The 26,264-nt window shown below is 36.4% G+C and overlaps 1 protein-coding gene and 1 long non-coding RNA gene across 2 annotated transcripts in view; one reads left to right on the top strand and one right to left on the bottom strand.

Annotated features, from left to right (window-relative positions):
• The window catches only part of LOC145673192 (uncharacterized), a 473,383-nt gene that overhangs the window by 380,329 nt on the left and 66,790 nt on the right, over positions 1–26,264 (bottom strand). The gene's annotated exons all lie outside the window — the stretch shown is intronic.
• The window catches only part of LOC145673191 (uncharacterized), a 65,025-nt gene that overhangs the window by 37,233 nt on the left and 1,528 nt on the right, over positions 1–26,264 (top strand). The gene's annotated exons all lie outside the window — the stretch shown is intronic.

Below are 26,264 nucleotides of genomic sequence, written 5' to 3'. Positions count from 1 at the left end.
GATGTGCAAGTAAATTATAAAGAGTGTTTTAAAGGAAAGACTATAAATAACGAATCTATGGTGTTAAGACCTTCAGTTTTGGTTCCGTTTACGGTGAATAATTACACCTTTAAATGCAAACTGTTTTTGTTTAAAGATTTGGAATTTCCCATTTTGATGGGACTAGACTGTTTTCGTCAGGAAGGAGTTTTAGTGGATTTCAATGAATCTAAGGTTGTTTTTAGCAAAGGAAATGTTACAACCCCTCTTGTTGACTTCCCCTCCCCCTCATCTTTCCAAACGAATTCTTCTGCGGCTTCTTGTCATTCCAGGGGTCCTGGCGACGGAGGGTCATCCGCTAGGCTATTTTTGGGAGATCTCTCTAGTCCCAATGGTACGCCCTGGAGCAAAAGAAAGAACAAACCTGGAGTAAATAGGCAATTGGTCTTCGCTCGCTCGAGTTTTCCTGAAACTACTGCTGATAGGGAGAGCGACATTGGAACTGCGTCTGGTGGTCCAAGGATGTTTGGTAATGGAGAGGACAATAACAGGTTTGACAAAAAGCATTCATTCCGGAAGAAAGAACATAAAACAGTAAACGGTCTGAGAAACAATAAACATTCGGTTGCGGAACTAAAAGAGAATTCCAGCTTTAATCGAAAAAGTGTCGCGGATGTAGGTGGCTCTGTTAGTTCTATGCCAATAGAGGGAGAAAAACAGTGTGTTAATAATGATGTAACGTCTTGTTATAGTAATGAAGATTATAATTTTTCTGATGTTTTGGGTCAGGAAGGGGATCCGTTACTATTAGCATTTAATAATTGTAAAAGCGATAAGTGGGAAATTAGTACAGATGAAAAGGTTAAGATTTTGAATGGTATTGATGAGGATATGGTGAAACAAGATCCTACTTTGGTTCAGTATGTAGAATATTTATTAGATAAATATGCGAATGTCATTACCCACCGAATTGGTACTATCAGTGACTTTGAATACACTATTCAATTAAAGTCTGATGAAGTAGTTCGGGAGCGCCAATATCCTTTTTCGAAAAGTCAGCAACAAGAGTTATCGAACTTAATTGAACAATTATTAGAAAATGGTGTGATACAACCTTCTAAGTCTGAATATAGATCTCCGTGCTTCCTAGTGCGTAATAAAGATGGGTCACCTCGATTAGTAGTCAACTACTCTAAACTGAATAGGCTCATTTGTGGGGACGGCTTGCCATGTCCTAATATAGAGGAATGCATTAGTTCGCTCGCTAAAGCTAAATATGTAAGCAAGATCGATGGAAAAAAAGCTTTTTTCCAGTTACAGTTGACTCCCGATAGCCGTAAGCTCACAGCATTCGCCGTACAGGATAAATTATATGAATATTTGCGAATCCCCATGGGTATCTGTGTCGGAGTACAAGCACTTATGAGGGCCTTGGATGAGATCCTGGGAGACTTACGTGGGCGCGGGGTAGAATACTATGCAGATGACATTGTGATCTTTGGTTCTACAATCCAAGAACATAATCAGTTGTTAGAAGAAGTCTTATCGCGTTTTGCGAAAAGGGGCTTAACCATCTCACCAGATAAATGTTTACTTTTGAGAAGTAGTATTGAATTTTTGGGTTTCTTATTAAAGATGATGAGATATCTATGTTGCCAGATAGGTTGCAAGCCATACAGGATCTCCGTCCGCCTATGAATCGCCGGGGGTTGTGTAAAATGTTAGGATTTTTAAATTTCTACGCTAAATTCTGCGATAATTATGCAGGTATCGTAGAACCGATGAATCGATTAAGATCTCCGAAGGTGAAGTTTGAGTGGGGTCCGTTACAGGATGCTAGTCTTGCACAAATAAAAGAGGCTTTTGCTGAAAAAATTATTTTACGAATTCCAGATATGAGTAAGCGCTTTTACTTGCATACAGATGCAACTTTACGTTGCCAAGCGGCTATTTTGTCACAAAAGGATGAGCAAGGTTTATTGCGTCCTATATGGTTCTACAGTAAAACTTTGAAACCAGCCGATTTTAATCGCACTATTTTTCAACTTGAACTTCTTGCTATATATAATGCGGTAATGAGATTTCGCCCGTTTTTGTGTTCGGAGTTTACTATTTTCACGGATAATAGTGCCTTGGTTAATATGCTGCGAAACCCTAAGAACTTAGGAAGATATGCCAATATTGTGCAGAACTTATTTGAGTTCAGATTTAAAATGGTGCATGTCTCGTCTTATAAGAACTATCAGGTAGATTTTCTTTCAAGGATTTATGAGATAAATCCGAATGATATTGATGTTGATCCTTGTCCTTTTAATGACTCAGAGGGATATATGTATAGTCTGTGGAATTTACCGCTAGCACATGAGGACATTAAACAATATCAGCAATCAGAGGCAGATACTAAGGATATTTATGAGATGGTAAAGAGCCATGGCGGAGAGCATGAACAATATAAGTTAATGAGAGATACTTTATACATAAAAACCAAGGCCAAGGTGTCGCCTTATAAAATACTCGTCCCACGTATTTTGAGACCTCTACTACTAAGCTATTATCATACTTTATTGCCCAATGGCGGGCACTTAGGTTTGTTGAAGGTATATAAAAAGATTTGTAGATATTTTTCTTGGCCAAATATATTCAACGAAGTGCGGGACTTCGTTCGCTCGTGCCATGAGTGTCAATTAGTAAAGGCACGAAATACTCTTCCGCAAGGACAACTAATTTCGGAATATTGTAAGGAAGTTAACGCCCACTATTACGCAGATTTAGCGGGGCCGTTGCCTTCTAGTTTCGGGTATCAGTATGTCCTTCTGTGCTTAGATAATGCGAGTCGTTATCTACATTTAGTTCCCTTACGCAATGCTACTAGTAAGTTAGTAGTTAAGGCGTTATATGATATTTTCTGTAAATATGGATTTATTAGAGCTATTTCCACGGATCGGGGCCCTTGTTTTTCATCGGCCTACTTCAAACAATTTTTGTTTGGTAATGGGATAAAGCACATACGCTGTTCTCCGTATTTTCCAGGAGGGAACGCAGTTGAAAAATATGTGAGACTGGTTAAAACGAGCCTTCGGGCATATCTGGATGGTAAGCAGGAGAAATGGGTGCGTTTCCTGAATGAGCTCCAATTTTGTCTTAATGCTGCGGAACATGCGGAGCTTAAGTCTAGTCCATTTCGTCTGTTTTTTGGGAGAGAACCGGTGGATACGTTGATGGTAAAGTGGAGTATTACACCTGAGGATTTGAAGGGTCCTAATAATGCCCAAATATGGGAGCAAGCTTTCGTTAATATGGATAAAGCATGGGAAGCAAGGCGTCGGTTGTATAATAAGCGGATGCTTCCAGTCACGTTTGCTGTCGGAGACAGGGTGTTGGTTAAGTCTCAGTTAAAATCTTCCTTGAAAGATAACATAACAAAGTCATTGATGCCACAATGGTGGGGGCCAATGACAGTCGTATCTAAACCTACTGCTAACACACTTCAATGTAAGACTGAAGATGGTAAAATGGTTGTTACCCATACAAGTTTAGCAAAATTATATAGAGAACAAAGAAATGTTAATAACATCAGTGATAATTGAAAAGTATAATGAGAAGTGAGGGTACCAGTTTTGTGTGTATATGTTGTTATTGTTCACCTTCATAATCAATCAATCATCTACTAACACTTTTTTTCCATCATCATTTCATTTCATCTTCATTGAAAAATGTGTAAGGTACTCCTCAAATCTGGTTAAGATGATTTAATTTGTTCATTTTATTGAAAATTGGTCAGTAATGAAAAATTTCTTTGGGTAAAATTTTTCATCTAAGGAGGGGGATGTGTGACGACGTGGATCGTCACGGATATGTGGGTCACTTATTATTATGGATTTATTAGGAAGTAGATGGCGCCATCTTTTATTTTTATGGAGACAGTAAAAACGAATTTTTATTTTTCAATATCGTAATTTCTCGACTTAATGTTTCACGTTATGCTTGTTCACGAAAGGAAACGAAATCCGACAACGTCGCACCCGCATACCATTGGATTTCAACAGACGTCAAGTGGTTTGAGTCGGACTTTACAGTCATGGTTTGATGTTTATTTAGGTCTAAATGCTAACATACAAAAATGGTATAGCATTCTCGTCAGACATTAAAAACAAGTTAAATGCTACGATTCTGAAAGAGTGAGGGGCTTGTACTTCCAAGGAAAAGTTCCCATTCTCATGTGCTGTTTAGTAAAAATCCAAGTCTTCATATTTGTATCTCTTCATTTACAAGAGGAATGTGCGTTAATAATAGGAATATGTGTGTCACCGTTAGGAGTATTTGTATCGCTGTTAAAACAGCGCTGTAACTTAGATTTTTTCGGTGGGGGGCAGCATTGATATGCGTATTTGGGTCCCCTAGAAAAGTTGTTTTCTAATTCTTTGGCCCCTCTTTCATTCTTTCTCTTACTTTTTATAGGCCCCCGGAGCCTGTGGGCCTTCCCGCACGGCAAAATCTGTGGTGCCGTTAGTTACGCCCCTGGGCTCGTTCCATATATGACAAATTAATTAAGGGGACAATATTGACAAACCTCAAAGCCATACGAATAAATATTGTTTCTAGGGCCCCTAATAGTAGGCAGTTTTTACTGAAATGGGCCGACGACTCATATTTGTTTTATTGATCTTTTGTGTGCTGTTTTGTTTATGTAATGTAGTGAACCTGTTTGATGCTTGATTCATAATTTGATGTTCGTATCGTATATGGAGTAAGAACATTTTGTCTTAAAATAGCCCTCCCTCGAACGGTGGGGAGCTTCCCTGTGGGGGCAGTTTTCCCCTGCCCCTACAAGCTACGGCCCTGATATAAAACCTGTTAGTTAAAACTCATTTTTAAACTTAAATAGAGAAGTTTTCAACTTAAATATCTTTCAAGAGAATAAAGATCATCAATTACTAACGGTAATAAATATTTGTTTATCCCATTTTCTCGAAAACTACGCATGACAATTTATCGTTAAGGATCTCACTCAGCTCGATGAGATATATTAATTGATAGATCTCTTCTTTGCACAATGTTACAGTTAAACAAAATTTAAATTTTAGGATTAATCATAATTTGATCTATATTTCATTAACTATACTGTATAAGCCTACTCTTATCTTACTAATGGATTAATGCAGTTGTTACCAACCTTTTCTAACTGACAACACATTTTACTGAATTCCGCGAAATCACGACACACTTGTTTGATTCTTTTAATAATATTAATATAATTATAATAGTCTAAGGCTATGTTTTAATGAAATAGTGATTCTGTGTAGTAACCGAGCACTGCTGGTAGTGTAAGACTAAGTTTCTATAAAGTAGTAATTCTATATAGTAACCGAGCATTGTTGGTAGTGTAAGACTAAGTTTCTATAAAGTAGTAATTCTATATAGTAACCGAGCATTGCTGGTAGTGTAAGACTAAGTTTCTATAAAGTAGTAATTCTATATAGTAACCGAGCATTGTTTGTAGTGTAAGACTAAGTTTCTATAAAGTAGTAATTCTATATAGTAACCGAGCATTGTTTGTAGTGTAAGTCTAAGTTTCTATAAAGTAGTAATTCTATATAGTAACCGAGCATTGTTTGTAGTGTAAGTCTAAGTTTCTATAAAGTAGTAATTCTATATAGTAACCGAGCATGCTGGTAGTGTAAGACTAAGTTTCTATAAAGTAGTAATTCTATATAGTAACCGAGCATTGTTTGTAGTGTAAGTCTAAGTTTCTATAAAGTAGTAATTCTATATAGTAACCGAGCATTGTTTGTAGTGTAAGTCTAAGTTTCTATAAAGTAGTAATTCTATATAGTAACCGAGCACTGTTTGTAGTGTAAGTCTAAGTTTCTATAAAGTAGTAATTCTATATAGTAACCGAGCATTGTTTGTAGTGTAAGACTAAGTTTCTATAAAGTAGTAATTCTATATAGTAACCGAGCATTGTTTGTAGTGTAAGTCTAAGTTTCTATAAAGTAGTAATTCTATATAGTAACCGAGCATTGCTGGTAATGTAAGACTAAGTTTCTATAAAGTAGTAATTCTATATAGTAACCGAGCATTGCTGGTAATGTAAGACTAAGTTTCTATAAAGTAGTAATTCTATATAGTAACCGAGCATTGCTGGTAATGTAAGACTAAGTTTCTATAAAGTAGTAATTCTATATAGTAACCGAGCATTGCTGGTAGTGTAAGTCTAAGTTTCTATAAAGTAGTAATTCTATATAGTAACCGAGCATGCTGGTAGTGTAAGACTAAGTTTCTATAAAGTAGTAATTCTATATAGTAACCGAGCATTGTTGGTAGTGTAAGACTAAGTTTCTATAATGTAGTGATTCTATGTAGTAACCGAACATTGTTGGTAGTGTAAGACTAAGTTTCTATAAAGTAGTGATTCTATGTAGTAACCGAGCATTGTTGATATTGTCTGGCGCCGAAATTCATTTTAATTACTAAATACTTCTTAAGTTTTAAATTCTAAAATTTCGCGACATATCCTAGAGAGATTGAGCAATATAGCTTGTTACCATATTCATCTATTAGAGATATCGGTAATGGAGGAAGTTCATACTGAAAGACAGAGTACAAATCTATATTCCTGTGTTAAATGATTACTAATAGCCGAGAATACACCTTTTCCATATCACACAATTGTTTGTTTTCAATCTTCAGAAGTTTCTTCATTAATGCCAGGCTGATAACTTCTTTACGGATGGTATCATAGAATTCATCGGGAGTTACAATTTAAAAGCTAAAGTCTCATCCTGTAAGTGCATCATATACATTGTCATTTTATCTGTCTCTTGTCCATGTACATTGTGGATTGTTCTTGAATCATGAGAAGATGTATCTTGCTAGCTTTATCTCCTTCCGGTCATCTACATCCAAATTTTGCCTTCGTGTTCCGACTTTCTTATGCGTGACAAACTTAAACATTTTGAGATGGAATATCGAACATCATATCCATTGACATAGACACTATGTTGTACAGTTTGTAAAAAAAAATAACTGCATCACTTAGATTTATGGCAATAAATTTTCTTATTTGGGTCATATAAATTGCATGATACAGCATATTTAAAATTTAACCAGCATTTTACTGGATGATTATTGTAACTGCTGAATTAGTTCAAACACATTTTGTTTACAATTATTCACAAAATTAATGTAAAATGAAGTACCCCTAGAACACACACAACTATATTACAAAAATATTTTGCAAGAAACTAATTGAAAAAAATCATCTTATAAGATAACATTTAGAAAGAAAAAATATTATTTTCTTGATTTCCAAGCGACTGAATAACACAATATCATCATTTTTAATACTGTCCTTCATTTTGTAGTTTGTATGGTCTCCTTTAGCCTTCCTGACAACCGGAATTCTTCTGGGCATACTGTGAACAAGATTACGGCATTTTAACATGCCTAAATCATGGTACCTTGGTACAATTGCTGCCATTAGCTGGTTCCTGTTTTCAAAACACCTTTTCCTCAGTTTCTTATCCATAATATGCCACAGGTTTTCGATAGGATTTAAATCTGGTGAATTAGGAGGTCACAGGATTCTCTCTATATCCATCTCCTTAAACCAATTATTGTCTGAACGAGATCGATGGCATGAGGCATTGTCATCCTGAAAGTACAATTTGTTCAGATTTGCCCCTGTAAAATAAGTCCTAGCTGTTGGAATTAATTTATGATTAAGAATTTGTATGTAATTTTCGGTGTTAACTGAACCATTACAAATTTCAATTTTTCCAATTCTTCTCGATGTTAAGCAACCCCACAACATAACACTTACCAAGAACTTCTGTGTCTCAGGTATACAATTATCATTTAATTCCTCCCTCCTGCGCATCCAAAGCTTTACTCCAGCATCGTTTCCAACAATATTAAACTTCTTTTTGTCCGAAAAAAAATCACACGATCTCAGTCTTCCTCTGTCCATTCCCCGTACCTTTGCACAAAGATGTTCCTTGCATCCTTATGTTTCTTTGTCAGTTGCGGTTTCCTTCGCGGCTTTTTCTTGTCAAATCCAAAAGACTTCAGTCTAGACACTACTGTTGAATGGCTCACTCTAATACCTAACTCCATTTCCATTTGTGCAGCCAATGGACGTGAACTCATGCTTATTTTCTGCAACGCTAGTGACTTCAATTTTCCATCAACCCTCGCAGATGTTTTCTTCTTCCTTCCACACCTGTTTCTAAGTGAACAGTGTCCAAATTCTAGCTGTTTCTTAATGATTCTTAACACTAGACTGATGAACGTTAACTTTTCTACCAATTTCTCTTTGACTTACTCCTTCCTTCTGTAGGGCCAATATTTGTCATTGTTTGCGAGGTGAAGTGTCTTTCAAGCTCATGATTCGTCAAATCAATAACAATCTATTTGCATTAAATACACTGCTTATATATTTATAAACTTCAGAACACTATAAAAGCAAACACTGCAACACCAATCAGGCAAACAATCACGCGATAAGAACAATGTGCATTACTTTATCAATCTCCACCCGATATTGCATATGCAGTTTTTCAACGACACTAGCCAACAACATACCCACCTGGTGACAAAAAGGGGAAACAAATAACAACAAAATAAAAGACTGTGTAAGAAAACCACACGAGTTTTGTTTTCATGAAAATCTATGAATGCATATCACTACTAAAAGTAACTACTGTTATTCTTTAGATGTCCTGCCATACTTTTTTAGTAAGTGATGCAGTTATTTTTTTACAAACTGTAGATAGGATATGAAAGCACCCATCCTATTACTTGATATGCAGACAGTATCATTATCACAAGACTGCAGACTGCACTTTCGCTTGCCGTATCTGATGGAAGTTTCCTCGCCAAACTGATTAAGTGAGAAATTCCAGGTATCTGATTCCATGTATATATATATATATATATATATATATATATATATATATATATATATATATATATATATATATATATATATATATATATATATATATATATATTGAAATTCTATCCGTAATTTCTGAAAAGAGATTCTGCCTTTTAGTCTTTACAGCGTCAGGATGGGAAACAGGAAATCAATCATAGCATCAAATACCTAACGCGTAAATGCCTTTTTGTTCTCTTCGCGCGTTATTATTTCACTCATATATCCAGACCATTGCACTATTGACTCACTTTTTACAATGTATATTAATCAATGAAGTTTTCTTGCATAGTAGAACTCACATGGATTGACGTTTGCAGTATTTTGTTCAAGTCTTAAATATTGTTGGAAGAAAAAGATCTTTTGCTCCTTGGAAATTCAATAGGGGAACTGTGAACAAATTGGTCTTCCTCAGGTTTCGTAGTGAACTTAAACTTAGCCTTAGAACTATAATTTCTGGATAAATATTATCATCTGATGTGATTCGCTGTTGTACGAACTCTACTATTATAGCGTGGGGATCTCTTGTTCATTTGATCTATATACATTTAGATAGGGTGACCAGACCTACTGATTTTCGCAGTACAGTACTGTTTCTCAAAGAGGTGTCCTGTGTGTTGCGAAGACGCCTAGAAATTCGACAAATGTCCTGAGTTAACTTATTTGAAATATTTTATTGTTTCATTCTTTAATCACAACATTTTCAATCATAGGCACTCATTTTCTGAATGATGACGCGCTGTTTTTTTTTATCACTCCTTAAAAGATCAGGGAAGAACAATCAACAAACCATTGTTTTGCAATAATAGGTATATTGTTTTTACTGAGAAGGGCTTGTTGAGATATCAGTAAGGTAGGGAAAGGTTTCTTTTTCAACTTGGGAGTGTAGGACAGTGACGCTAACCAAGTTAAGTAGAAGTTCCCTCGTGCTGGTCTAAATTTTCCTTCATTCCTTAATATAATTCTACGCTCCGAAAATCGATTTTAAAAAAAATCTTTAGCCTACACGAAGTTTCACCGTACGTTCATAAGAATAAACCACTTTGTCATCTACCAAAGCATTTGGAGTTGTGTTGAATTCCTTCAATATTTTTGTTAAGTACATTTCTGTTTAATAAAAATGAATGATTAACTTAACGTTAGATGATATAAGGACATGCGTATTACCGACGCAGTAAACTATCATATACTATTATATTTGTGTCCTACTTTTCGCTTGTCAGAATCTTGTCACCCTAATTTAGATCTAGACATTCTAACATTCTAATCTATAACAAATGGCAATGGATGAAACTATATCCTTATGTTACGGTATTGTGTATTTTAGCATTATTCGCGACTGAACTAAAACACATTTCTTCATGTTCTGGGAATTGTGTTTTTTAATAAAAGAATAATATCTACAATAAACATCACTATGTACTTTATATGTATACAGGGTTTTCATAAAGTCTGGACGGATTTAATTTGCTTATAATTTTCATAAAAATGCTCATAATGAAATCAAATAAAGTGCAAACGGTAGCGGAAGGATTAAATTTTTAGTTGGCAACACTGTTAGATAAGCGGCAACTCTGAACACGTTGAGAGAGGGAGAGGGAGGGCAAGGGTCAGTTTCTTACCAAATTCAATCCATTGTTGTTTTCATTGTTGTTTCAATGTTGACTGTTAAAAGTAAGTTGTAAGCTGTATTGGTGTGTGTGTCTTTTAAAGAAATAAATAAATGGAAACTCCTCTGAGAAGGCTATTTTTTTTACCGTATCGAAGATGGCGTCGGTGAAAGAGAAAGCGCAATGTGTTCTGTGGTACGCAGAGCTAAAATCACCAATTCTGGTGTGTCGAAAGTTCACCAAAGAGTGCAAAAAGCCGGCACCGACTGAGAGTGCAATCCGAAAGTGGCATGCTAAGTTCTTGGAGACAGGAAGCGTCCTGGACCGTCCTCGAAGTGGGAGGCCGACAACATCGCCTGCAACAGTGAGCAGGGTAAGGGAAAGCATCATCAACAGCCCACAGAAGTCGATTCCTAGACGGTCCATGGAACTCGGAATTCCATGTGTGGCGGTGAATGAACTGAGCTGGTGCAAAATTACAGGTAAAAATTTAATCCTTCCGCTACCGTTTGCATTTTATTTGATTTCACTATGAGCATTTTTATGTAAATTATAAGCGAATTAAATCCGTCCATACTTTATGAAAACCCTGTATATCCCAATCAATTTCCTTTAGTTTGGCATAAACATGCCTTTTCTATCCTTATTCTATACAAAGTTATGCTCACTCAAGAATTACATCGGCAGCCATATTCAAGACGTCATTCGGAGTATTGTTCAAGGGTAACAAGATGGCACCCCTCGGAGTCTTAAAGAGGATATTCTAGTCTATAACAAACAGCAAAGAAAGAAAGAAAGAAAAAAAAAAAAGAAAACTTCATGGAAATATGCCTCATGTTACGGTCCGCTCCTGTTTCATCCAATTTTGTTGTCTTCAATTTAAGTTCATTTAAGCGTATCTTAAATCAGGGTGCAAAATTCCCGGTCGCCAGGTCGCCATTGGCAACTAGAAATTTAGAGTTGGCGACCACAAATTTAGAGCTGGCGACCAGTGTCCAGTAGGAATGGTTTATGCCTAAACTCACAGGGTTGCGTAGTTTCTGTATTGGACGAAAATAACGGTCACTGAGTGAGAGAAAACTCGGAATGTGAAGTCTTTACAACGGATATGGAGAGTGAAGTCCGTTTTTTAACATGTATATAAACTGTCAAATTCAACATTGATTATCCTGAATCTAATTGTCTAGTTTGGAAATTTTATGCCCTGATGTAATAAACCGAAGGCCGTGGGTGTGGGCGGGGAGGGGACTTCTCATAATTTGTACGTGAAGGACTGGCGACCATCATTTTAGGATTGGCGAATGTGTAAGTGTGAGAACGTTTCATGCATCATGAACGGCATGAATTACAACAGTGATCGCCAAATCGTCATTCGCAAACTACTAGTAGCACGCGGGGACATTTTCAGTAAATCCGGTAAACGCTCCGGTTGGCTAATCTTGATTCCTGCAGTGAGCTGAAGCTAACGACAGGGAACGCTGACACCAACAACTAGGGTCTACTTTTCTCCCACGCAACTGTCATTGTCATCCTCATCTCACAGTTGACTATATACGTGTGGGGTTGTGCAATTTATGCTTCCGTGTGTATATTAGACATTTGTTAACTGGGATAGTTCGATTTCGTATTTATCTATATATATAAAAGAGAACGTACAATTCTTTGTCCGCTCATCACGCTAATACGGCTGAACCAATTTCTTTCATTTTTGGGGGGTTATTAGGATTTGGACCCTAGATGGTTTCTATCATATCACTTTAATTTTTAATTACCAGTGTCTTGAGATAATTGACCATTCAAGTGTCCATAACGTACAAATCCTTTGTTATTAGTTCATCATAGGTAAAAATAAACGTATTTATATGCAACCCGCATGACCGTGTCACTCGGCGGGTTAACATAAATGACAGGCGATATACAGCGGAAAATAGCTTGAATCTTCTGTTTAAAATTTTTTAATTGATTTGCTTATTTTTACAGACACTTTTACAATATGCCAGCACCGGGATGACCGCAGCGAAGCGAGGCGGGTTAACATAAATGACAGGCGATATAATGTTAAGATTTACTGCAATCTTCTATGGTTTTTATCATATCACTTGAAAGCGAAAAAGTAAAAATTATCTAAGTAACAAAGTTTATTGCGTTCCGGGGTGACCGCAGCGAAGCGGGGTGAACGCTGCTAGTATCTACTAGAATGAAATGAAATCTTTGAGTTTTACGTCTCACAGCTATGCCGGTTAGGCTAAAGGAGACGGTGATGATGAGAAATGAATGAAATGGTGGAATGAAGAAAGTGGGAGGAAACGGGAGAACCCCGAGAGAACCCACGCACACCGTGTTTGTCCACCACAAAGTTCACGTGGGGGGGCTGGGATCGAACCCGGGAACGCTCTACCACTGAGCCACCGCGGCCCCCTTATATCTACTAGAAATGTAAGTTTATATGCAATAAACAAATGTAAGATTTTTTTTTTTTATAAAGTTCGCAGTTCTTTTGGTTGGTAGCTCATAAGTTTAGCAACCACTTGATTAGAAAAGCTAATATAGGTCTAAAATTTCAGCTTTGTAGAACAAGTGTGATATAAAATGAAATGAAATAAAATTTTATAAAATTTCTAGTATTACATCCTACAGTTATGTATTGCAGGCTAAAGGAAACGGATGATTATTGAAAGCGGACAATTATGATTATGAAATAACTGATGGAACGAAAATTTGGAAGGAAACGGCAGAACCCGAGAAAACCCACCGGGACGGTGTTGTTCAAAACTAACTCACATCGGCTGGGATTGAACCAGGGACCCTTCGCACCCTCTTGACACCAGAGGTGAGCGCTGTACTATTGAACTACTTCACTGGTTTGGTTAATTTCTGTCTCATCAGCTATTATGAGCCTCACAACAAAGTCCATAGTGTAGGTTGAGACAAACAAAGACTTGACAATATTCGTATATGTTTGCTGGAACAAACTACCCAAAAGTCGGTAACTAAAATTTATGGTGAGAAGCATGTTTATGACGCAAGACTATTTTTGTTTGTTTGAATAAGTTTATGTAATACACGTTCCGCCTCATTATATCTTCCTGTGGTTCTAAATGCAGTTCTTCTCTGGACAAAGTTCTCTGAGGACACAATGCCTTAGAATGAGTTTTTGCATGTCTTTGTTTCTCATCCCCGTTGAGTTTTGTTGACGGCTCCATGGTTTTGTCTCACGTACAAAGCAAAACATGGATACGCTCAATGAGAAGATGTTAGAGAAAGAGAGAGAGAGAGAAAATCAGAAGACTCGCCAAGAACAACAGAACCTGAAACCCACGTTAGTAAATGAAAGTTTTGATGTCTAACTTCAATGAGTTTGAGACAAAGTGAAACTATGGTAATAATAATAATAATAATAATAATAATAATAATAATAATAATAATAATAATAATAATAATAATAATAATAATAATAATAATAATAATAATAATAATAAGTACTGGATGTATTGTATGAGTATTTTCATTAAAGGTAGGTTCTGGCTTATTTACCTAACGTACCAAGCAGTCGGGCCATTTTTTCCCTTATCCTTGGAAAGAGTATATGGTACGGAGTACTGACACTGCTGCAGTTTAAGAGTAAGTTGAGAGCTAGTATTAAGAATATAGTAAAGCCCGGACTATGCGCGGAATTGGGTGGCAAGGACACTGCAGATAGCAAGAATCGCGGACAATCCGGGAAAAGACTAAAAAAAAAAAAAAATTAGGTACAAACACGAAAAATATACAGAATATGAGCATAAAAACTATGTTTTATTGTGTGTGGGTCTAGGAAAACTCGGTGTAGGAAAATTCGGTGTACGGAAAACTCGGTGTGGGGAAATTTAGGTGTAAAGTAGATTCGGTGTAATACATATTGAATATTACCACTTACGATAATTTACGACACTTCATATTGTGAAAACGAAAACCATAAAATGTAACGAATAAAATATTATTTCCTATTTCAAGAAAAGCAAATTTATTTTTTGCCTTCAGTCCACTACTTCTTGCATATCTTTCGCGGGGTATTACTATAACCTACTTTTCATTACCCAATGAAGCTGACACTTTTTGTCAGAAATAAAACAATTATAAGTTCAGAGAATAGTTATAGAAACAACTAAAAACACCTTTCCTATAGTACATCATAGAACATATAGAAGGTGATTCTTTTAAAGTCACGGATTTCATTCGGGTCTAGAATTTCTAACTGAAGTCCGATTTTCATGCAGTTTGTGGCAAATGATCAAAGAACGTGGGGAGATTTATGGAACTATGTTTACTGGTTTAAATTCATTTGGGGTAATATCGGCCACGAATCTAGAAAAACAGCAAATATTCGCCACTGTATCGAATTGGAATTAGGTGAGGTGCGGTGTGGAGATTTGAGTTTCTTCGTTAGATGGCAACCTCGCGACGGTCAATAAAAAACAAGAAACTGGGCCGTTGTATTGAGAACTATGCTGTGCTCCTGTATCAATATGATCAGGACACAGTTACAATAATGTACTCTTTGGAGCAACGTGATTTTATCGTTAAAAAGTTTTTGGAGAACGGGATCTGTTGTTGCTACGCAAAGGGCATTTACACGCAACTTTGCCTCACGTTTTACCCCAGACAGGAACATAATATGGTCGTTAGTGAATAAATTGCAGGAAACAGGATCGCTTCTGAGGAAGACAGGGAAGCATCGGACCTTGCTGGAGGATGTTGTGAAAGATGTCAGGTACTGACACTAAGTCACCGAAGAAATCTCTATTCAACATGTGATTTCGCTTCAAATATCCAATATCTCATTCGAACTGTAACGTACAATGGCGAATATTTGCTGTTTTTCTTGCGGCATGCTCTATATTACCCAGGTGAATTTAAACCAGTAATAAATCTCCCATCCCATAAATCTCCCATCCCTCCTTGGTGATTTGCAGCAAACCGCATGAAAATCTGACTTCAGTTAGAAATTCTAGAACCAAATGAAATCCCTGAGTTTTCAAGGAATCACTCTGTATATATATATATATATATATATATATATGTAAGATACAAAAATATATTGATCAAAAAGTCTTAGTGGAAAGGGCAATATAAAGCAGGATGGTTTCATCAGATAATAGTTGTACAAATAGTTGACTTCTCCTCCAATCAGACACTTTAGTTTGTTTGCCTTAAGGTAAACAAACTAAAGTGTCTGATTGGAGGACTTTGAGGACTAAAGTGTCTGATTGGAGGACAAATTTCTCGTCATGTAAGGGCCATAAAATGTTAAAATCCCTCGAAATCTAGAATTCCAATAATTTCAGGAACACAATTCAATATAAAGCAATATAAGGTAGACAGTAAACAGTAAAAATGATAGTAGACAGTAAAAGTACGTTCTACACAAAATTTGAACTTCAAACTAATACACTCATTTATCCTCAAAGTTGAGTTTTTAATAAATCCTACGGTCTACTTCAGTTTGAACTTAAAACTAATACGCTCATTTATCCTCAAAGTTGAGTTTTTAATAAATCCTACGGTCTACTTCAGTTTGAACTTAAAACTAATACGCTCATTTATCCTCAAAGTTGAGTTTTTAATAAATCCTACGGTCTACTTCAGTTTGAACTTAAAACTAATACGCTCATTTATCCTCAAAGTTGAGTTTTTAATAAATCCTACGGTCTACTTCAGTTTGAACTTAAAACTAATACGATCATTTATCCTCAAAGTTGAGTTTTTAATAAATCCTACGGTCTACTTCAGTTTGAACTTAAAACTAATACGCTCATTTATCCTCAAAGTTGAGTTTTTAATAAATCCTACGGTCTACTTCAGTTTGAACTTAAAACTAATACGCTCATTTATCCTCAAAGTTGAGTTTTTAATAAATCCTACGGTCTACTTCAGTTTGAACTTAAAACCAATACGCTCATTTATCCTCAAAGTTGAGTTTTTAATAAATCCTACGGTCTACTTCAGTTTGAACTTCAAACTAATATGCTCATTTATCCTCAAAGTTGAGTTTTTAATAAATCCTACGGTCTACTTCAGTTTGAACTTAAAACTAATACGCTCATTTATCCTCAAAGTTGAGTTTTTAATAAATCCTACGGTCTACTTCAGTTTGAACTTAAAACTAATACGCTCATTTATCCTCAAAGTTGAGTTTTTAATAAATCCTACGGTCTACTTCAGTTTGAACTTAAAACTAATACGCTCATTTATCCTCAAAGTTGAGTTTTTAATAAATCCTACGGTCTACTTCAGTTTGAACTTAAAACTAATACGATCATTTATCCTCAAAGTTGAGTTTTTAATAAATCCTACGGTCTACTTCAGTTTGAACTTAAAACTAATACGCTCATTTATCCTCAAAGTTGAGTTTTTAATAAATCCTACGGTCTACTTCAGTTTGAACTTAAAACTAATACGCTCATTTATCCTCAAAGTTGAGTTTTTAATAAATCCTACGGTCTACTTCAGTTTGAACTTAAAACTAATACGCTCATTTATCCTCAAAGTTGAGTTTTTAATAAATCCTACGGTCTACTTCAGTTTGAACTTAAAACTAATACGCTCATTTATCCTCAAAGTTGAGTTTTTAATAAATCCTACGGTCTACTTCAGTTTGAACTTAAAACTAATACGCTCATTTATCCTCAAAGTTGAGTTTTTAATAAATCCTACGGTCTACTTCAGTTTGAACTTAAAACTAATACGCTCATTTATCCTCAAAGTTGAGTTTTTAATAAATCCTACGGTCTACTTCAGTTTGAACTTAAAACTAATACGATCATTTATCCTCAAAGTTGAGTTTTTAATAAATCCTACGGTCTACTTCAGTTTGAACTTAAAACTAATACGCTCATTTATCCTCAAAGTTGAGTTTTTAATAAATCCTACGGTCTACTTCAGTTTGAACTTAAAACTAATACGCTCATTTATCCTCAAAGTTGAGTTTTTAATAAATCCTACGGCCTACTACAACGAATCTTCCTTTACACCTAACATTCCCCACACCGAATTTTCCTGCTCTCATTGTGTGTATTGCTTGGGCCGTCAAGGTCAGTGATCAGAGAGTGTGAAAGCCATGACCAAAATAAAAGAGCCAGAGCCTGCCATTCATCACAAACTCCGAGAAGCCCTATAAGATTAAGATGCACGATAAACCTGTCAGTAATTTTTTTTATCTTCGCACTGTAGGATCTATTGTATATTCCCGGTTGTTTACTTGGATTTTTTTTAAAGGTTCGTAATTAACTCTCGAGTGGTGGCCCACAGATTCTTACTCCGCAGTGAATAATAATTGTAATTTACTACTACGCAAATTACTCTCCCCAATTCTCGTTTTTCATACCTTACAACTTCTTAGCTTAGAGCAATAGTTCTCAACCTAATCCCTATCACGACCCCCATTTTATCACATCCTCTTGCCAGCGACTCCTTTATAATTTCTGGTTTGTAATAAGCTTGTGTGGTATTTTTAATATAAGGTAACTGCAGGTATATACGCCAGTACAGCTAAATACGTCCAAGTGTTCAGTACTGGTACGTTTCCGAAGAAATCCGCTAGAATCCGCCTCCAATATCCGCCTGTACTTGATACTATTGGATACTCCGGGACAAATACTCACACTTGGACGGCGGATTCTAGCGGATTTCTTCGGAAACGTACCAGTACTGAACACTTGGACGTATTTAGCTGTACTGGCGTATATACCTGCAGTTACCTTATATTAAAAATACCACACAAGCTTATTACAAACCAGAAATTAAACAAAGGAGTCGCTGGCGTAGGATTCTCAGAGGAGAAATGCTTGGAAAGCTTGTAGATTTCTTCATTTACACGTTTCACTTCTTCGTTAACACATGACCACGTTGGTAAATCATAGCGATAAGGTACAGTAAAAATAAGAACATTAGTAAATAACAAAACTTGTAATCGTCTTCTTAGTGTCTGTAGGAATACGCTGGCTTCATTTTTGGCAATATCATTCGTACCTGCTAGAAAGACTACGAGGTCCCTTACACCCATATCTGCACATTCGTGAGTGCGACTGCAGCAGTGTTAAAAAAAAAAATTCGCGGCACCCGCGGCTAATCGGGGCTTTACTATACTACGTAAATAAAATCTGATTAATTATCGTAATTTCATTTCCCAAGCATTCCTTTGTACATTTCAAGTTAAGTTTCTGACATAAGATGCCATAACTTCTTGAGGTGGCAAACAGTCACATTCCTTAAACGGAAATAACCGTCGAATTTCCTGTAATCCAGCTTTTTTTGGAGGCGATATACCATGGTTAAGAACAGTGACGGATTTAGAAGCTAAAATCTTTGGGAGGCAGTCAGAACCCAAACTGTGATAGGTGTATCATGAGTTTACTATAGACTTTCAAAAATATATAAACAATAGCTTCAATTATTTTTGTTACCCTAAAAACTGGGGGGTCTGTCCCCGGCCCTGGGCTTGATCCCCCACTGGTGAACAACGGCTTGTTCTCTGACGATTGATATTACATTATGGTCTGGACATTCGTCAACTGCATCTAATTTAAGTTCATTCACGATACAAAACTCACATTAACATCAATTTTTCTTCTTCCTTAACATCAATTTTTCAAAAGGACACAAAAACAAAAACTCAAGTTTCATATACCAAATTAGAGGATTTTCCAGCAATGGCTATTTTCTAGTACGCACTCTAATGACATCCCCGTTAAATTCAAGTGAAAACCCTTTATTTGCTTGTAAGCAGCTTTAGTATATGGGAAACTCCAAGCCCATAAACCTGCGTACGGCAGAGTTGGCGTGGATCAATGAAAACTTGACCCACGACCCACTGACCCACCACCCACCATGACCCACCACCCACAATGACCCACTCTGACCCACCACCCACCGTGACCCACCACCCACCATGATCCACTCTCATCCACTTTGACCTACTCTGATTCACCAAAATCCATCGTCATTAACTCTGAACACGATCCACGGCCTCTTCTGCACTGACTAAAGAGTTTACACTTACTAAACTGACTAAAGAGAGTAATAAAACAAGACTGTGAAATTGTCATTATTCGGAGTTTCAGTTTCTAGTCAATCGCTCAAGCACAATAACGGTTGATCTGACCTTTACGATATAAAATGGTAAAGTGTTTGTCAGTGAGGAAATTGAAACAGTTCGAGGTGGGGGGAAATTAGTGTGTGCCTAAAATATACTTGTACTAAAAGGGTATTCTTGCAAGTGTTAATTTCTGAACGCATTCCACAAGAAACTTCTATTCACAGGAAATATCCCTGTACTATATGGAAAAGGTTATGGTTTCTCAGTTTACAGTATTTTTCTCACAAAAGACTTGAAAAATCAGTTGTTCATAGGGTATAAAGGTGCTCTGGTACCCTATGTGAGAGCATCTCCAAAAAGTATGCTCATAACTGTAATTTGTGTAATCACTAAAACACCACGTTAAATTTAAGTTACAAATATGCATAATTGCAATTATTATGAATATTTATTCAAAAGTAGTTTACCTAAAGCAGAGAAGAGAGTTACTAAAAAGTAGGTACAAAGTTGAATAACACAAATAAGCCATTAGTAATACAAGTATACATTTTCAGTAACTCGTAATTTTCCACCTTAAAACAAATCTGAAATCGGATTTATTTCCTGTTGGTAACTTTTTGGCGGTAAATCATCCGCAATGGAATGATGTCTATCCTTCAGCCAAGAAATAACTAGCTCGTCTATTTTGAGCTTCTCTAGCGGTGGGCCATTAACATTGATGAGCAACAAGTTAGACCATGTTTGAGCACTTAATCTATTTCTAATATCAGTCATCTGTAAATTCATAAGGGGAAATCCCAGTTCGCGCTCTGTCGTGGAAATTGATAATATTTCTACCCGATTTCTGCAACTTCTCATCGACAATCTACTTGTTAGACTTGTTAGTCTGATAACGATTTTTCTCCGTCAGTTTTGAAATACTCAGCAAGAAGTATCATCTCTCTATCACCATACAACATCTTTTCCATATCGACCATGTCAGTTGGCAATGTCGACCCATGTAGAACAGAAACTTCATCTACCACGCCTTTGATAGGGAATCTTGTGAATAAATTATAATTATCAATTAAAGCCTGATAAACTGGTGATTTCTTATTTGTTTATACATTTATTTTTTGCAATTACCCATGAAGGTTTGATACCATTACCAAGTTCCCTCCCTCGTCTAGAAAGCGAAAGCGAACGAGGTTTCTGGAAAGTATTAAGAGGTGAATGGGAATTTCCCTCCTTCTTCAACTTCAATTATCACACTGCTGTTTGCCATGTGCCAAATTACGATGAATTTCAATTAAATTATCATAGTATAATTATTTCCTTGTTGAATTATCAATACTTTTCAGTGGAAAAAAGGATGAAATTTCAAAGTTCCAAATCAAAGTAAGCAGGCCAACGTAAAGGGGGAAAAAAGTGTAAAATTTTCCACATAATTATGCGTACAATTCAAACTTCAAACTTCCGTGTAATTAAGCTTATAGTACAAATTTTATGCCTATTTTTCTCACAACTTTGGATTGATTGCCCTGTGCTGTGAGCGCTCCATATAATAAGCATAAGCTTCAGCAATTATTATAACAGAAAGCAATGAATATATGAAGCCAAGCACTGTATTTTTTTGTTTCTGATTTTTTTTCTGAAATAACATCGATCGTTTTCGATCATTTTTACAAACCAACTCACTACCAATTTTCCATATACAGAAAGTTCCCCCCCCCCCACATAAAGGAGAATTTTAAAAATGCTAGGACACATTCTGTTTATTTTCAATAAAGAGTTAATACACTGAATTTCAGCTCCGTAAGTTTAACGGCTTGCGAGATACTGATTTTTTTCGCAAAAATTCGGATCCTCACTACCTCCTTAGGATATGTATTATAATAAAAGCAATATAACATCCCAATTTGGATTAAGGCCTAACTATATACCAAAAGTAATTTCATTTGACTTTGCAATTTGACCGTGATGATGAGGCACACATAGTTACATTCAATTTTTTATAAATAATTTATATATTACAGTGATTCAAAAAGGTATTTTATCCAGTAGTTAGATGTAAAAACCCACAGGTCTCGAAAGCCTATTGCTATTATTACTATTAAAAATATCAATATCCAAAAGTGCCCGAAGTTCTTTTCTCACTTGGTTAGATATACTCACCTCAGGTAAGTAGACAGAAACAAATGGAAAAGAAAGGGAAATGAATGTCTTGAAAGTAAAACGGAGACAAATTTACCAGTCATCAGAAGATACTCTCTACAATGCAGTGAGCAGAGAGGGTCGGTAGATCATACTGAGTCGGTGGGTCGCAGTGGATCACGGTGGGTGGTGGGTCGCCGTGGGTCATGGTGGGTGGTGGGTCACAGTGGGTCACATGCTGTTGACCCACGACCCACTGATCCACTCAGAAAACTTGACCCACTTGACCCACTGACCCACCGACCCACTGATCCACTCCATCTCTGGCGTACGGCCTTGATTAAAAGTATACTTGATAAATTGAGTGATTTGGTTTGACTTTAACGTTATTTTTTTCAGCTCCGAAACTACATGAGACTGGATCTTCTGTTGAAAGTGAGACATTAACTATTAGTCGGGTATTAGTTCGCAGTGTTTCATTGGAAATTGAACCCATACTCACATCACATTAGCTACACGTCCACGAAAGGAGACTATAAAACGTGTTCTTGCACAAAAGACGCTTTTAAAAGGACTTCTCATTAGTTTTAACTAATTTTATCTACACCCTATAATATTTCAAGGATACATTTTGCATCATAGATTGTACCCGTTTGTAAACATCTCTTTGTAAGGCTTACTTAATTGCTGTAAGTGAACTTTTCTCAACGTCAGTAATATTTAGTAATTCCATTACTTTATTTTAGTCACTTTTCTAAGGATAAGTGTTAAAGGAATACCAGCACAAGAGAGAGAGATTTGATGCCAAATGCGTCATTATTGTGAAGTCTTTATAACTGCCAAATGTAAAGCAAAATAAAATAAGCTTCAGCTGATGAGACAGACATATCCTATGGAGGCGCCAATGCGATTGTGGTGCAGATGCTGCACACTGAGCATTCGTCTATTCTTTAGCGAGAGAAAAAAATTACCATCTCTTTTCTACGCCGTATACGTCTACACAACGGACATCCGGAAGAGAAGGACAGAACTTTGGAACGTCGCCAACAAAATGGTTTGTTTTTGTCGATATATTTATGAAGTAACTGATGAGTTATTCAAAATCTTCTGTATTTTATTCGTAAAGCAAAAACATGTTTTTGTGAGTAGCGCTAATATGCAAACTTCGAAACGTTTTAGAGTTACGGGCTGCATAAGCATCTAAGCGAAAATATTTAGTTGTTCTTAATACTTCTTAGAAAACCAAGATCCTTCACTTTGTCTGGCACACTAATTCCTAATAATTTATATCTAGGTTAATAGCTATCGGTAGTTGCATTCCCCCCTATCTGACGACAAAGGCACTTTGCAGACGAATCGAAGTCTTGGAGGTGGGAACAACTGGTTTTCATTAGTGTATAAAAAGAACAAACTACGTTAAAGCAAACACTATATTTTAACTCTCATGAAAAAGTCTGTATTATTAACTTGATAACAGAGCTAATTTCATTTTACATGATTTGTTTATTTCTGTGAGATATTCCAAAAACTCATTCTGTTCAATTTCTAGCTCACAATTTGAAAAACCTGTGCCAAGAACTCGTACTCATTTTGTCCATATTAACCCTTGCGAATTCAATTTTAGTAGCCCCGCGTGCCGTAGTTGCGAACGCTGTTGTCCCTAGTGCGAGCGGTCCCGGGTTCGATTCCCGATGGGGACACTAGGTCGAAAAAGTTTAACCCTACAATGTATGACTTTACTTTCTTTGAAAAAAAATTGGAAAAGAAAACACAAATAAGTAACAGAAGTACCGGTACACTAAATAATGCCATCCACGGGGAAACTGTGGAATTACAACTAGCTTCGAACGTTCCCAATTTGGTTCAACATGCATTAGCAACTACATACCGTTATATAGGAAAGCACAGATTATTTACCACTGTGTCCCACTATGCATTGTAGGGTTAAAAGGTTTTTTTTTTTCAAGACACCCATCCTGAATGAGATTTTCCTGTTTTCTTCATTCACACCAGACAACTGTCGGGATGGCACCTTACATACAGGTTCTAGGCCGCTTCCTTCCTTTCCCAATTCTTTTTTCCTTCCCTTTCCACAGATAGTATGATCGCCGACGGACATCATCCCTCATACTTGACGGACTAACATGACCATAGATGCCGAAAGCCCAGAGATTTAATTCCTAATCGCAATCCAATCTAATTTTTTTTCCCACTTCATACTCCCCAGATATGATATATCATGGGCAGCAAAAGAGGTTGGCGTATTACTTGCATTATCTTGAGAAAAATCTGAAACATGAACTTGCCTAACTATTTTATTATCTATTGTAGATTGCATTAAAAAAAAAAAAAAAAAAACATATTTAGGTCACATAATTTACGTAATTCACTGTTCTAAATGTATTGCAATACGCTCTTGTTTACACGTATTCTTCCTGATATTTTCGTATATCAAGAATTATACGAATACAACTGTCGATTATACGTGGTGTATCAAAATAAAACAGAGAGTACAACTTGCGCTATCTCTGACTGACCTCCTACTACATGACTAGCAGCCCGTTTACCTGATAACTCCAAGTAAACACAAAAACTGCATGTAAAATCCACAAAGAAAGAACTTATTAGACGTGTGATTTCGTGTGTCAATCAGGCAGTGATTTATTCAGGGATGAAGGGTTTTCCCAGGGCAACGAAGTTCCCGCGTTGCATTTCTTCAATCGAGTTGAATCTGCGATACTAGCATTTTTGCAGTGTTATTCTACTTTGATCCTCAGTTATTCACTTTCCAAACGAAGAAAATCTGAGATTATCACTGCGCATTGACCTAACTAGAAGAGACCCAGGGAGGACCAGTCGTCATAAAACGCCATTAATTATCCCGAAATTGAAATATTGGATGGCAATTAAAAAATGAAATATTTGAGTTTTACGTCCCACGATTATGCCGGTCAGGCTAAAGGAGACGGTGATGATGGGAAATGAGTGAAATGGTGGAATGAAGAAAGTGGGAGGAAACGTGAGTACCCCGAGAAAACCCACGAGCACGACACCACCACAAAGTCACACGGCGCAAGCTGGAATCGAACGAAGGACCCCAAGCACTGGAGATGAATGCTTTACCACTGAGCCACCGCACCCCCAGGATGGCAATAATATGTCAAGCTTATCGCAATTTACGCAAACCGATTTTGTAGTGCTTTTCATATTTTGTATATTTAATACGACTCTTACGTCGTAGCCCTACTATTTCCTCGAACGTCTTTGTTTCCTGAATACGGCATTGAAACCTGGGTGCCATGAAGTCCCTTTTACACACTGTGATAGTAATTGCGGGCTGGATGTTAAATTGCGTTTTCCAAACCTGAAGATTAAGCTTAGAATAGGTGAACAAACTACTGTTATTAAGTTTCCAAGGATAGGGCAAGGCAATGGGGATCGTGTTGTCACAAGACGAGTCAAGATATAGACCCTACTTTTCGTGGCAAAACAGTCTCTTTTCAACAAAACAATTACGCTTTTTAAGGCGAGACTATTTTCAGGCCACCTTTTCGCGACTAGACAGCCTTCAATATTCTCTCTTTGGAAACACTATTTAGAAGAGCTCGGAAGAGCCGAAGCAAATAAACCCATAAATTTGGCCACCCTGTATAACAATATGGTAGGAAAGACAATTTCAGTTCTGAGATATGATGGGTCATGGAATTCTCTAGCAAAATCTTCTAGTTGCATCAATTTAGATCGATAGTACTTTCTCTAATTTAAAATTAAGAACTAAAAATTATAACATTTATAAATACGAGGGCCATGGTAAAAGTCATGGCAACTATTAATTTTCTCGAAAATGGTAACGAATAAAAAAAACATCTGAAATATGCAAATGGAAGGTTAGTTCATATGGAAACATTACATGTGGGGAGATGGATGAACATACACACTATCTACCATAAAGATATGGCACGAGGGAAAAGACGAAAAAATTTTTTGTCGTTTCAAACGTGTTCAATTTAGGGTGACCAGACGTCCTTTTTTACTCATACATGTCCTCTTTTTAAGACTAAGAAGTAGTCAGGGGGGATTTTGTCAACAATAGTCAAATGTCCTCTTTTTTCGGGTTCCTTTATGGACCATAATATTCATACAAATTGACATGTTAAAGAAATATATTTTTACCTGATTTTTGATAATAATAACAAAATTCGAATCTTTTCTTATTAAAATAAGTTTAAGAAATTTGTTCTGCCTATTGACATGAGAGATCAAGTTGACCTACCGTAATATAGTGAAAACGTAAGGAACATTGGCTTTTCATACAGTAAAACATCACCAGACATTTAGATCAATGGATTATCAACCAAGCTTCAGCAAGTTATGATCAAGTACTCTAATGTAGTTAAACAAATGTCCTGTGCGCGCACCAAAACTGAAGCCATAGTTAATTTTATTCTTTTGCCTTATTCTATTAATGTGTCAATTGATATGTTAGGAGAAATTTCGTATCCTGATGTTGCGACAAATGACTCCAATCATGGAT

This window comes from Thermobia domestica, chromosome 16 (genome assembly GCF_964235325.1).
Source record: "Thermobia domestica chromosome 16, izTheDome1.hap1.1, whole genome shotgun sequence".
NCBI lineage: Eukaryota > Metazoa > Arthropoda > Insecta > Zygentoma > Lepismatidae > Thermobia > Thermobia domestica.
This window is presented reverse-complemented; position numbering and strand designations above follow the sequence as displayed.